Genomic DNA, 13,801 nt, shown 5'->3' on the forward strand with positions numbered 1-13,801 from the left:
GACAGATTGACACTTTAAGGGTTTGAATAGGTCTCACTTCCCCAGGAAACACCAGCGCAAAGAAACTGAAACATAGTTCTATGTGTTCCTTGAACTACTTCTTACTGCAGGCCGTTAAAGTTGCATGAGGGAGTGGTCCAGTGAAGGGTGAACCCCCACTAGGTCAAATAGTGTTCCAATAGTAAGGAGTGCTATGGGGTGTGGTGGTTTGAGCTAGGCCTACCACTTTTCTTAGCCTCTGGGGGAAAACAAGATTCAAAACACGACAGGGGTCATACCAGAGAACTGGGAAATTGAAGAGTACTCCTCTCTGAGCCCACAAGTAGTGGATGCTGACAGAGAGATCGTTGAATATTCAAATAGTTCTTACTTACTTTCTCTGATTCTTGTCTTTTGTTTTATTGGAGAAACAAGAGAACTGTGTTTTCCCGAAGTGAAGTTTAAGAAATATGATTTTAGATAGACTGCTGAGAAGATAAGCAAAGCAAAAGGCATAGCTGTAAGTGTGAGATTATTGTGGATTGTGGTTTTACCCCAGCTGGCAACGAAGTACCATGCATATGCATGCTCACTTAGCCCCACACTCCAGTGGGTCACAGACAACTGGAAAAATGTAAACCCTGTCGGTTGAGATAAAAACATCTTAATAATTGAAATAAAGTAAAAAGCAACCACAACAACAATGTAAAAGGAGGTAACAAAAAGAAGGGAATAAAACCCTAGAAAAACCAAGCTGTGCACAATGCAATTGCTCACTACCTGCTGTTTGATGCCCAGCCTGTCCCCAAGCAGCCCGTCTGGCTATTTCCTTCCAGTTTGGATACTGGGCGTGACATTTTGTGGTATAGAATATCCCTTTGGCTAGTTTGGGTCACCTGTCCTGGCTGTGTACCCTCCCAGGTTTTTGTGCACCTGCTCACTGGCAGAGCATTGGAGACTGAATAGACCTTTGATTTAAGGTAAGCACTACAAAGCAACAACTAAAACATCAGTGTGTTTTAAACATTATCCTCATACTAAATTCAAAACACGGCACTAGGAAGAAAATTAACTCTGTCCCAGCCTAAAACAGAACAGTGGTAGAGCCACTTGTTATTGTCCAGCACATAAAGGCATATTAATTCTGATCTCAAATATTGTACTGGTGTGTCAGCATGACACTACTTAATTACTGTGGCCTCCCAGGCTACTGCAGCCAGCCTGAGTGTTTGGGTGGCATTTTCTATGGCACCCTGCAGACTAGGGAAATTCTCCTTCATCCTGGAGATTTAGAGTTATCCCCAATAAAGCAACTGGAACTTGCCTCACCCAAAGACACTGCCTAACTCTGAAGGTGCTTGCATGTCAGATTTGATTGAGAAGCCAAAATTGGATGAGACCTGAAGTAGAAAAGCCTGTGGCTTCTGCAGCTCTGAAGTTTCTGGTCATTCCTCTTTTCAGCCTTTCCCCAAGGTGATAATTTTGTGTAGCAGATTGAATGTCTGACCTGCTCTGAATTTCATCTACCTATGTCTATTGGACTGAACTGCAGCAGGTCAAACTTGAAATCAATGTAAGTATCAGCTGAAGATACAAGGTTTCACACTTAACCTGGGCAGCCTAGTCCCACCTGGGTATGGAATGTGCAGCAGTAGCCAGATAACAAAAATTTCACTCACAACGGACCACCCGTGTCCATACCAAAGAGGTTCTGATGACTTCAACTAGCTTTCCAGACATCTAATATCTTCTCCTAGTGAATACACAGTGAACTATACTATCAAGATCTTTTTTTTCTTAATAACAAAGTTATTAAGATATTACAGGGCATCCAAAGGAGGGCTATGAAGGTGATGAAGGGCCTAAAGGGGAAGCTGTGTGAGGAGCAGACAAGATCTCTTGGTCTGTTTAGCCTGGAGAAGAGGAGACTGAGGGAAGACCTCATCAGAGTCTACAGCTTCCTGACAAGGGGAAGTCAAAGGGCATACACTGATCTCTTCTTCTCCAGTGACAGAACCCAAGTGAATGGCATGAAGTTGTGTCAGGGGAGGTTTAGGTTGGATATTAGGAAAAGGTTTTTCACCCAGAAGGTAGTTGGGTACTGGAACAGGTCACAGCACCAAGCCTGACAGAGTTCAAGAAGTGTTTGGACAACACTCTCAGGTACATGGTATAATTTTGGGGATTGTCCTGTGCAGGGCCAGGAGCTTGACTGAATGACTAGGATACCTGATTTGGTCCAACAGTAAAAAGCAACCACTGTGTGGCTTTTCTTTTCCTGCCAAAAAAAAGCCATCTTGTAAACCTAGAAGACCAGGAGTTTTGATATTAAGATACCATTGTATCTTAATGTTTATCTGAATCAGGTGGGGATGTGTATTTAATTCTAAAGATGACAATGTAATACTAAGTGGTAAAAAACCAAACCATTTTTTTTAATTGCCAAACTTTGTCTCAATGGCAGACTTCATGTGAATGCCAGAGTAGCATAACACTCTTGAGCTATAAGCAACGCCCAGAACAGCAAAGAATTGCATCACACAGCTAAAAAAACTAGGTTCATGAGAACTGCAGGCTGTTACAGGCAAAACCGATGTGACAGATGTTCATCAACTCCAAAAAGTGCCATGCTACCCTGGTATACCAGCGACAACCATGACAGAGCTAAGCTTTACATGGTTGCTTTTTATACAGCATAGTTATAGTGGGTTTGCATGGTAAAATTTCAACAGCTGGGAAGGACTACAGCTATGGCTTCTGAGTAGCTGCCAGAAGTTTCTCCCATGTCAGACAGAGCCAATGCCAGCCAGCTCCAAGACACACCTGTTGCTTGCCAAGGCCGAGCCCATCAGTGACTCTGGGATAACGTATTTAAGAAGCAAGGAAAGTTATTGGCCAGAAGAAAATTACAGAGGAGTAAGAACATGTGAGAGAAACAACTCTACAAACTCCAAGGCCAGTGCAGAAGGAGGTGGAGGAGGTGCTCCAGGTGCTGGAGCAGAGATTCCCCTGCAGCCCATGGTGAAGACTGTGATGAGGTAGGCTGTTCTGCTGCAGCCCATGGAGGATGGTAGTGGCACAGATATCCACCTACAGGTCATGAGAACCCCATACTGGAGGATGTGGTGGTATCAAAAGAAGATTGTGACCTCCTGTGAAGCCCACGCTGCAGCAGATTCCTGGTAGGACTTGTGGCCCCATGGAGAGAGGAGCCCACACTAGAGGAGGTTTCCTGGCAGGGCTTGTGACCCTGTGGGGGACCCACACTAGAGCAGTCTGTTCCTGGAGGACTGCGCATCATTGAAGGGACCCGTACGGGAGCAGTTTTTGAAGAACTGCAGCTTGTGGGAATTGTACAAGCTTGTACAATTGAAGCTTGTACATTGAAGAAGTTCATACAGGACTGTCTTCTGTGGGAAGGACCCCACACTAGAGTAAGGAAAGGACTCTTCATCATGAGGAGTAAGGAACAGCAGAAATGTGTGATGAACTGACCATAGCCCCCATTCTTTGTCCCTCTGCACAGCTGTGAGGAAAGAGATAGAGAATCTGGAATTAAGTTAAACCTGTGAAGGAGGGAGGGGCAGGAGAAATGTGTTTTTGAGATTTGGTTTTACTTCTTATTATCCTGCTGTGATTGAATTGGCAAGAAATTTCCCCAAGCTGAGTCTTTTTTTTTCTGCCCGTGATAGCAATTGCTGAGTAACTCTCCCTGTCCTTATCTCGACTCATGAGCCTTTTGTCATATTATGTCTCCCCATCCAGCTGAGAAGAAGAGTGACAAGAGTGGCTTTGGTGGGCACCTGTCATTCAGCCAGGGTCAAACCACCAGAGTCCCTTTTGATGCCTAACATGGGACATGAGGAATTTGAGATAAGGTTGGTACTGGGGAGTAGTAATGGGCAAAACATGGACTGAACAATGTGAGAGAGTAGAATGATAGTGAGGAATTTCTGTTGTAATTGTGGCCGTGAGCGGTGGATTGTGTCTAAATTGTCAACTTCCATTCAGTGTTGTGATAATGTTATCTTGATTTTGGTGTGGGGAATTATTTTCTTTTTTGGTTGACATTTGTTGTTGACATGAGTGAAGATTGTGTGATGAATGTGGATTTTCATGATAATTCTTAAATATGTGATTCACAGAGGTAGTGGTGAAAGGAATAGTACTTATGTCTCACTTGCTGTGACCTGGAAAAGACTGTGTGTGGGGGGTGGGGGCTGCTACCAGGAACCCAGGGGGTTGTTGGCCTGGTATGCTGATGAACTGCTGAGGATGGAGAACAGGTCTGGGGAAGTGCTGTGAGAGAAACATTTCAGAGAAGCTGAAAGCCCTTCTCTGATTCATTAATTCCCATTTCTATGGCTTCCATTTCCTTAAGGTGACAGACAGTGCCACACACTCCTCTGAAGTTAGCGAAATGTAAGACCTTTTAAATATTAATATTTCTTGGGACCTCTGGGTAGGTTCACCACCTGCTACGTCATATAGCAGCTGTCTAAAGCAGTTTCGGTCACTTACTTTTTCTATTTTAAAATCTTTATTTTGCTGAACTCCTCATCATAGGCTGGTAAGACTTCAAGGGACTAAAAACTATGCAGCTCCCCCACTACAAGTGATGTGAGCCCTAGGCTGTACTAGTGGGTATACTTCACATGTCATCTGTGCAGCTTTAGACTAGACAGTTAAGCACAATATATCTTCACAAGGGCATCACAGTACTTGATTATGTTGGCACACCTAATCCACTTTCTATCTGTTTCTACCTGTTTTCGAAGCACCTGGGTGTCTCATAATGGGTTTCTTTTTTTTGACACAAGCAAGGGAGTCTGATTGCTCCCAGATCACAGGGAAGCTGGACACTAGCAAAGAGCAACCAACCTGGAGCTGTAAAAGGACTGACCAAGTGTCTCATATGTAAGAGTTTGTATAGTTTGGTTTTGTGAGGATTTCTCCACTTGCCTTAACTTTGAGTTAACTCTAATAAAACAGTGCCATGTGGGCATCACTTCCAAAACACTTCAGTTAGACATGAAATACAAACAGTTCCTTCTGTTAATGAATTCAAACCCAAGCTGTTTAGTAAGCAGCTGCACAACCCTTATGTATCAGCTTCTTTCAAATGTAGCTGGAAGGAATTTTCTTAAGACATAATCTCAGTCTAGCTTTGGTACTGGCATCACTGTAAACCTAAAATTTGGAAGACAGATTTTAACTGCTGTTTCTCCTCCCAGAAATACCATCCAGCAATTTCATGTACACACCTTGACTTAATCATTGTTAGCCTGTTAGTGGTGAGAACTGTGTAAGCATCATTTAAACTGGGAATAAACCTGTATAATGAGCTAAATAACATGCAAATGCAGAGACATGCAAAAGTACATGACACTAGTTTGTCTGTTACTTGTGAGGTATTTCTCAGTATATGAAGTAATTTGCTATTGCTCACACAACTATCATTTTAAAACAGCATCCTTACTTCTTGAAAGTTGTACTGAGGAAAGAGGTTTTTCTTGGGCATAAGCTTTCAGCTTGTTGAAGATCTTATAAGAAGAGCAGAGCATTTAAGAGAAGTTCCCAGACTTCTGCTCTTAAAAGAGACTAGGTGGCTGCATGGTTATGGAAAATAGTACTAAAAATTGTGTGTGTGCAGCACAGATGGCTTTGAAATACTGAGGGTGGTCTGGAGAGACTCTTACCAATGCCTAACTTTCCTTCTACGTCACAATGACTTATCACGAGCATTAACTGTGAGTTTCTGGTTAAAAACAGTCTTCCCTTCATACTGAAAATTATAAACGCAAAACCACTTACAAAAAGATGAATTAAAAGGACAAGTAACTAGACTAACATCACTGTGCTCTGAAAGCAGATATCAGTGAAGCCTTTCAGAACACCATGTGAAACTACAGACGGGTATTTTTAAAGCATAACAGGCGGTGCTTTCCTAGAAACCCTGGAAGTCATTGCCTCTAGCACTCTTTGCTCCCTTCAGGGGAAAAAAACCAGACTGGCACACCTAATACCACAGAGCATTAACACCTTTTGATAAAATGCCTGCCAAAATTTTGTGCAATTTGGTATTTTACCACAGTTTGTGGTGCTTACAGGAACCTAGCTTCTTAATGTGGGCTTGGTGAATCTTATCCGTGCTTCAAATTATTGCTTTGTTTAACATAAGTATATTGAAGGCATCTATCCTTACTCGTGACTAAAATCATGTCCTTTTTGAAAGGTGAAAACCAGCCCTTTGGTCTTAGTATGATAAAGCCTTCCCTAAAGGGCCAAAGATACTTGTGGAGGGGGGGGTGTTGGTGTTTGGAGGATGTTGTCGGCTTTTTTTTTTTTTTTTTTTTTGCTGTCTCTGTGCTTTAAGTTTATCAAAGATTTAAAAATAAAAATTGTGCTTTCAATTGGCATTTCCAGTTCAAACGAAAACAGTAGGGAAGAGAGGCAACATAAGCTTCAGTGTATTCTTACAATGTCAATTTAACAACAATAACAAAATTACTCCAAAGCTCTGAAATGTGAGTCACAGTTTAATGATTTAATAGAACATGAACACTGAGATATTTGGATTCAGATTCAACTCTGGATTGTACTTGGATTTTCAGAAACAGGTCTTGGCTATGTGTCTTATTTTTTGTACACATAAAATACAAATACATACCTTTTATTCCTTCAGAAACAGTTATAGGAGTTTTCTGATTTCTGATACATTTTTTGTGTCATATAATAATAGAATAGTTTATGTTGGAAGGGACCTTTAAACCTCATCCAGTCCAATCCCCCTGCAACGAGAAGGGACATCTTCAACTAGATCTGGTTGTGCAGAGCCCCATCCAACTTGATGTTGAATGTTTGCAGGGATGGGGCATCCAGCACCTCTCTGGACAACCTGTTTCAGTGTTTCACCACCCTAATGTAATAATTTACCACCCTCATATCTTTTGCCATTGGAATAAAAAAATGCATTCTTGGACAGCCAGTTACATGGGGAAGATAATCTACCTAACTATACTGTAATTTGATTTAATGTCTTCCAGGCACAATTTGAAATCTCTGCCCTTTCCATTACTTTTGACCTTAAAGATCTTCCAAGACAATAGCACACATTCATAACCAAATGAATCCTAGAACACCAGAGACAGCTAGACAAGTCAAAAGCAACTAATGCAACTTGAGTGTTCGTAGCAAATTTTCTCCCCAGGACTTCCTCAGGCTTTGATTTATTTTTTCAGGCTTTTGAATATGAGGAGTATTTTAAGACAAAAGATATATGGTGAACAGTTCCAGGGTAGTAAATTGAAACTGCCTATTTGACACCCAGGATAGATGAACTGATATCTCTTTTTCATTGTCAATTACCTAAATGTATGGTACCTATTTAAAGGTTATTTCTGCTGGAATGCTGGAGAGAGAGTCTATTCTGAGTCAGATTTAGGTGACATTTGCAGATGATACATGCAGATGATAGAGCTAACAAGCCTCTGCACCTTGGCTTTTAAAATATCACATCAAACAACATCACTGCTTATGATGAATGTCCTTAAATCTAATGCCTCGTGGAATAGTACTTCAAATTTTGTTTTCATCACTGTGTTGCATCTATAAATATACAAAACTACCTGAACAAAACAATCACAGGGAATATTATGTGCATTTTCTTTGCATAATTGAAACACATTTTTGTGCACAGATATTAACAGTATTCAAAACCAAACAGCAGCAAAATTATTAAGAAAATCAGTGCTAGGATTTTCCTGCTGCATCTCTGCAAAACATCAATTGATCATCAATTGATGACAGGAATTCAACAGAATGATTAATTGCATTACTGACTGAAATTTTCATACTTAGACCTTTTATTAGATCTATTTTTGTTGGGAAAAAACCTTCTCTGTGAAAGGGAAGCTAGTTGAAAGCTGAGATTTGCAAAGCTGAGGACTTTTAAGCCTTTTTCCCATCAAAACAGTCCCTGCCTTTGGAAACTTACTGGCTGGGGTCATTAATGCTTTCTGCAAAACAGAGAATTCAGACAAAGCTGAAATGGAAAAAACTGTACAGTGAACTTCTGCTGTTTTATGCAATGTGAGTGGGATTCTGGTGTTTTACATAGACTTGAAAAGATGAGATCAGTTCCAGGTGCCTGGACCCATTCTTAAACTATGGAGATTTTTTTCACAACACTGTATCAGAGTGAAATCCAGCACGCATCAGGATTCATTGGCATGCATCAGGGTGCATGCATCAGACCCACCACAAATCAGCGTGTGGCCCCTTCCCCCTCCTCCAGCAATGCTGTTTCTATAGGATTATATGGAGGTACTTCTGCCCAGAGCCTGGTATGCTCCAAAAGGGAACCTTCACTGGACAGCCAAGGAAGCAGGATGCTACAATGTGCTGTGGTGTCTAGTCAGAGAACCTAGGTACAGGGTGAGTCTCTGAGATGGAAGGCAGAATGTGGTCTCCTTGTAACAAGACTGGAAGAGGCCACCACTGCAATTGCTTGTGGAACAGGACTGGGAGGGCAGGAGTATATGAGGCTGCTGATTTTGCAAGTATATTTATGCAGAAGATCCAGAATAAGCAGACTCTGAATGACAATTAGAAGGCATTCTCCATCTGTGCTGCAAGAAAGAATATTAAAAACATTTTCAGAGAATGATAAATGTGGAGAAAAAAAAGGCAACAGCAGAAATAGGTGTGGGTTAAGCACTAGATAGAGCAAAGTGGGCTGTTATCACCAGATCATTAACAGCCCACATTGAGGCTGAGGACACTTTAATAAACCCATTCAGGGAGGATTACTGCTATTAGGAATCAGTGGCAGCACTGTGCTTTATATGAGCAGTGAGGGCTATATCCACTAGCAACAATCTTTCCTGGAGCTATTTTATGTCTGCTGGTGCATATGATATTTTTCTTTGATCATAGCATAGTGGGTAGTTTGATACTTATATTTTCGTCATTATAAAAATCCAAAACCAATCAATGGAACTATCGGAGGTATGCGAATCAGCGTTATAGAGAAGATGGGCAAGCATCCAAAGTTGGAAAGTATTTGAAATGTGGCAGAAAACTGCAAAGTTAGGGTTATAAAAAGCTTATTTTTATTCTATTGATCTCTCTCTGTCTGCGCAGAGTCACAGCCAGGAATTTCTTCACAAAATCTTTCCTGCTTTCTTATGAGACACAGCACATGACATGAAGAGAGCTGAATTGCACATCTTCTTTCAGGCTCTCTGCACTGCAAAGTGTCCTGAGGTCTGGGACTGCCCTAATGTCATGGAGAACTGCTTCAAACAATGGAGCAGATTATTTCTGTAAATGGTAATTTGCAGTAGGTTCTATCCTTGAGATGTAGAATAAACTGCTCTACTGGTTTAATGTGAATGTGGCAAGGGCTCAGTTTTGTTACAGAGTTTGGGAACTTTTTTGCTGCTAATCCAATAAAAAGAAAGTCCTTTCTTCCCTTTCAAAAGATATTAACTCTGAATCTAAAGGTGTGTTCAACTGACAGTTGGGAGAGACTATGTTTAATATAGGGCCACTGAAACTTATAAAAAAATTAATATGTAATACAATTTTTGCAGAGTGGATTCATTCATTAAGAGGATTTCTCACTGATCAGTAAAATCTACATTAGTGCACATAGAAAAGAAAAATAGAGAAAGTATGGGACAAAGGAAAGGAAAAAACAGGGAACAATTTGATCTCCCCTTCCCATGGTGTGCTTCAGTTATTATGACAGGCATCATGTTCCATCAGTGAAGCCTTTGTCTAGCACAAGAAGAAATTTCCAGGTGAGACATGAGGTGAGAAAAAAATGCCTTTATATTTCATTTATATTAATTTATATTTCACAAGTCTTTCTGCAGGATCACTTTTTCAATAAACCCGTACAGACCCAACAAAATATAAATAGTAAGAAGTAATTGGTCTCTAGCATTTTACATTAATAGTGAGGATCTGACTTTTGCTCAAAGAAAATACGCAAACGTATTGATGCAGAACAGTGACAAAAACTAAGCAGGCACTGTTCTGTATGCAGAAGACTGTCTTGCACTTACAGGCATCGTTAATTTTCAGTTTCACTCGAATCTCACTGGCCTAACTCTGCTGCCACTGGGAATTATGCTTACTGATTTCAAAATGAGCCAAGTCAAGGCAGTGCTCTAGAAATCCCAGCTCTATCTCTAATAGAAGGTTAGTCCCTGCTTGAATGGAGATCACTTTTCCTTCCTGAGTCCTGTCAGAAAGAGGAGAGCCCTGCCACTACATTCCCTGGTGCCCTGATCACCCTGGAGTTCAGTACGGCAACTGAGTCTACTCTCTGAAAGAGACATTGCAGATTTAAACCAGACAGTTTTTACAGCACAGTCTTTACAGCACAGTCACTGTACTGAGGTTATTAAATCTGGAATTTAATCTGTATGGAGAAGTAGTGGTGTGTGGTTGGACTACGTTTCGACACAAGCATGTCAATGAAAAGACTATGGGAACTAGATATCACATCAAGTTGTTATTCATTTATGACCGTTTCAGTTGGAAATGCAGCTTCTCTTCAGTGACTGTCTCATTGACACACTGTGAAGTCTCCCAGCATACTTTTGTCCTGCAAGTAGCCATGCTCCAGCGACATCCAGCTTCTAGAAATGAAATGTCGTGAGCACTGAGATACATTAGCTGCTACTATTACAAGATCTGGTGCCTGTGGCTTGTAAGTATGTCCTGGTTTCAAAGGAGCATGTTTTTGTCTGAGATGTTGATGTAAATGTAGCTTGTTTTGCCTGATGATTATATTTTTCCATGCCTGTCATCATGTGCCATTGCTGTGACTCCTGCTGCATTCGTGTTTTACCCCTCTTCACATGCATTCTCTTATCACATGACCCAGGGAGTCATGTTATATGAAACCTATTTTAGGTACTTTGGTGGAGACTATACACCTGAAGTAACAACAAGCAAATTGCCATGCCGTCAAATAAACAATGTAGGAAAAAAAGCTTTTTTAAAATGCATCAGCTTATTTTGTTTAAGAAATTATCTGGGCTTTGATAGGTCCCTTCTACCTCGTCTTCTGTGTTGTCTGATGTCATATGGTATAACCTGTTGACTCTACTTACAACTTCACATTCCAAAGTGTATTTAAATGGAAAATAATGCAGAGCTATAGCCAATCAAAGCCCTGTATAACTTGTTTTTCAGTTCATTGAACAAGTAAATAGCTGTTTTGTTGAAGTGTAGTGTTCTGGGTCATAGTAGTGCCCCTCTTGTAACACAAAGTGAATGACATTGGTCATGAGAAAATGTTATCAAGCAGCTTTCAATTACGTGCTCAAGGGATTATTTATGTAATGCCTACTACAGGTTGCTTATAAGAAGTACATTGTAACAGCTTTATTTTTCGGTCAAAGTGTGCAAAACATGTCTGAGTAATTAGAGTCAACACAAGTCCATGAGTTGTTACCAGTGAAATGCCCTGGTTATGTAGGAAACATTTTGCAGCAGTTTGATATGGAAAGCCAGGAGTCACTTGGATAATTTACTGAGTAGCTTCTAACCTCTCCTATCTTTGTCTGAAAAGATGCTGTTGATTGTTTGGCAAAAGCAGGTATCTAAATTTCTCTAGTGTTTTTGCTGGGGTTATGACAGTAAGGCCCTGACAGAGCAGCACCATAAATCACAGGGTAGATGGGGCTATCACTGCCAGGTAGATACGCTGGAAGCTCAGGCTGCTGTCTGAATTTCAGTGTAGCATTGTAGGAAGTCATGGGTGCCAAAAACCGTTGCTCCTCATTTGTCTCGGCGTCATTGTACACTGAATAAATGTCTCTGTCTACTACCAGAGAGGGCATAAAGGAAACTGCTTGAAAAAATGTGAGGGAAAATATAGCACTTTGTGACATATGGCAAAGCCTATCAAAAAAATCAGGTGTGTAACTCCCTTCTTGCTCAGTGAGGATGGCTAGCCATCCTGATGTGACAACCAACCTACCACAATTGCTGACATGCCTTCAGCTTCGCTGGAGGTGATGTGGTACCTGTCATGCTTCCACCCCTGTGCTACAGTGCCCGTTAAAATACACATCATGCAGAGTTGTTCCACACACTGTGGCTATTGTGCTAACTGGTTCAGTTAGAAAAGATGGAGAGACATGTAGTCACAGAGTGAAATGTCCTATCCATGCATGTTAAATGGGGAGCCTGCTGGCTTACACTGTGTCTCACACTGGCAAATCCTATACTTGATGAAATAAAAGGGAGTTTTGTATTTGATATCAAAGAGGAGAGGCAAAAAATGAATTACCAAAAAGAAGAAGAAAAAAAAAAGCAGATTATTTTGGGACAGGCTAGCTATCTCTGGCCTGGAAGAAAGAATAGTCTTTTGCCACACTAGAAAAGGTGGTTGTGAATCATATTTTCCCTCTGTTGCTGCTGGCCAGGGACAGATTAGACTTTGAAATAAATAAAATAAATTCCAAGGCAGTTCTTGGATTTATCCCAGCTGTTCATGGTCTCAACCAGAGACTGCTGGGTGTCCAAGTCTTTTCACAGGGCTCAGAATACTATGAACTTCTGATGGAACCAGGATGCCTTTTTCTGCTCTTGTCTTTGAAGGAGAAAACTCTTTTGTGATGGTTTTGCCTGGATCTTTTGAGAGCACAGGCTGAGGGATGAGATAGGGAATGAAGTAGAAGGGACTATTGCTGAAGAGGAGGAATGAAGAAGTGGGTGTTTATGAGGGGAGGGGAATGTTGATGTCTCCTATCTTTGTCTCACCAAGCCTTCCTGTATTTGAGCTAATCCTAAAATGTGTAACTTCCAGACTCTTCCCACCTCTCTCTCTTCAACTATAGCTTTTCTGCTTCCCCCTTCACTCACAACCTGCTCACTCTCCTGGGATCTGCAAATGAATGTAGTGTGTTGGATCCAGCACATAAAGACAGACAGACTCATCATTTCTCCTATAACCTATGCAGAGGAACATTTCACTTCTTTACCTGCAACCCTACAGTGGTGGTCTCCACACCCTACCCTCTAGCCCCAGCATATCTGGCTGTCCAGAGTCCTGTAGGGACAGAATATTCAGTGGGTTTCCATCTGTCAGTGACTGGGATGCTTTGATTGCTCTGGCCAGTGCTACTTGTGTCTCCTCCTCAAGTAGCTCCTGCACATTTTTCTTTCTTTGCCTATATGCTGCATATGTCAGTGTGAATGTGTGTGTGTGCATGTATACACGTACACACATACACATTAGCCCTGAGCGTGCAGCACAGCCTAGAAGTCAATATACATATGAAAAGTTTGATGGATTTGCTGCACCATTTTCATGGCTCTTTAGTGTTGCCAGTGATATAATATGGGTAGCAATGCAGGGCAGATAGGACATCTCACTGTCCTTCCTCTGCCAGAGATGAGAAGGAATTATTCTCCTGGAGTTACAAAGACTTCTATTATCCGCAAAATGGATTTCCTGAGGGAGCTTGAAAATCTCATATATAAGGGACCTGTGGAAGACCTTGGAGCTCAAAATTCTGAATCTGAACTTGCAATTTTTTTTCTTTGTTTGTTTGTTTGGTGGAGTTTTGTTTTTGTTTGGGGTTTTTTGTTTTGTTTGTTACTTTTTTTTTTTTACTTTTTACAAAGCATACAAAGGGTAAAAAAGGAGGGATTATATGTCATAGCAAGTTTGTAACGTACCAGTTAATGAGCAGGGATATACTAGGGTCATGGATAAACTTCCTCTTACTTTATACTACTCAACCTTCATTTTGCAAATACATTTTAGAAAACTAGCATTTATTTACTTTCAAAG

The sequence above is a fragment of the Pseudopipra pipra genome, chromosome Z, assembly GCF_036250125.1.
Source record: "Pseudopipra pipra isolate bDixPip1 chromosome Z, bDixPip1.hap1, whole genome shotgun sequence".
In the NCBI taxonomy this organism is placed as follows: domain Eukaryota; kingdom Metazoa; phylum Chordata; class Aves; order Passeriformes; family Pipridae; genus Pseudopipra; species Pseudopipra pipra.